The sequence below is a fragment of the Haplochromis burtoni genome, unplaced genomic scaffold, assembly GCF_018398535.1.
Source record: "Haplochromis burtoni strain Fernald_Lab_line unplaced genomic scaffold, NCSU_Asbu1 Contig_1094, whole genome shotgun sequence".
Lineage (NCBI taxonomy): Eukaryota > Metazoa > Chordata > Actinopteri > Cichliformes > Cichlidae > Haplochromis > Haplochromis burtoni.
Genome location: NW_024583455.1, coordinates 19,312 through 20,419, shown reverse-complemented (window position 1 = coordinate 20,419; position 1,108 = coordinate 19,312). Strand labels below are relative to the sequence as shown.

General features: G+C 42.5%; 1 non-coding gene across 1 annotated transcript in view; it reads right to left on the bottom strand.

Annotated features, from left to right (window-relative positions):
• Nucleotides 1–6: 6 nt before the first annotated feature.
• Nucleotides 7–1,108, bottom strand: part of LOC102311893 — a 3,340-nt gene continuing 2,238 nt past the window's right edge. The window contains exons 3-4 of the transcript XR_006053484.1: nucleotides 904–1,074; nucleotides 7–752 (exon numbers count right to left, since the gene is read on the bottom strand). This is a non-coding gene — a transcript (uncharacterized LOC102311893). The remainder of the gene's footprint in view (nucleotides 753–903; nucleotides 1,075–1,108) is intronic.

Genomic DNA, 1,108 nt, shown 5'->3' with positions numbered 1-1,108 from the left:
TCACATGTTGAGATGGTGTCTGTCAGACTCTTGGTCTTACAGCAACTTTAATCACCATGAAAATGTCAGATATCTGCAGACCCCACAGTATCAAGAAAATCCATCTTTTGTCTCAGCTAAAGAAAGGTTACCAAAAATATTGATGGTTAAAAACTGTATTCAAAGACAAGTTGACCTTTAGAGCTTTCTTTTTTAAGCAAGCTCATCCAAAGCTAGCCCAGTAGAGCCCAATAATGAAAAAGGAAGACAGAGAAACCAAAAGACGAAAGAACCCGAGTTACACATACACTTCATTCTTGTTTTCATGTTTTCCTCCACACAGGGATGGAGGTCTGCCTTGGCGCGACCCCACTGGGGCAGATTTCATATGGTGAACTGGAACATTCACGCTTTAGTTTCAGGCAGACAAAACAGAACTCCATTTTGCAGCGAGGACATTTGATATTTTTGCAGTGTTTTCTGTTATGCTCCACCCTCAGGCCACATGTAGGACAGAGTCTGATGGCGGGGCAGCTGGTGACGCCCTTTACTTCAGGCAGATCAATGGTTTTACATGTCTGCAGAAGTTGCAGGTCCTTGTTCTCACAGCCGTCGTTGTCGCAGCGGTCAGATCGAGGGCCTGAACCCTTCCATGGTTTCAGACACTGCCAGCAGAAGTAGAATTTCTTCTTTTGAACAGCTGTGCATACGACACACTTTACACACAGGTTAGACAGATCCATCCTCTCCACACTTGTTTTGCACTGTGGACACTGATGTGAAAATAAATGAAGGGACATTTTTAAGAGAAACCCAACCACAATATTAAAAAAATATTGAGTCCACTGGATTTCACTGAAATCAAGAAGCTGTAAACATTAAAAAGGAAAAACAAATTAAAACATAAATAACTGGGTCACTTACTTCCTGAACCTCACAGTGGTCTGCAAGAGCCAGACGGGCCATGTTCTCTTCAAAGTGCTGCATTTCCTCCACAGTCAGATCAGCCAGTCTGCGCACCTCCTGGTACGACCACTCTTTATTACACTGCTTGGTTCCCTCCACTAAAGCCGGACATCTGAATTTGTAATTGCCCTTTAAAAAAAATTACAATTTCAACAAAAAAAAG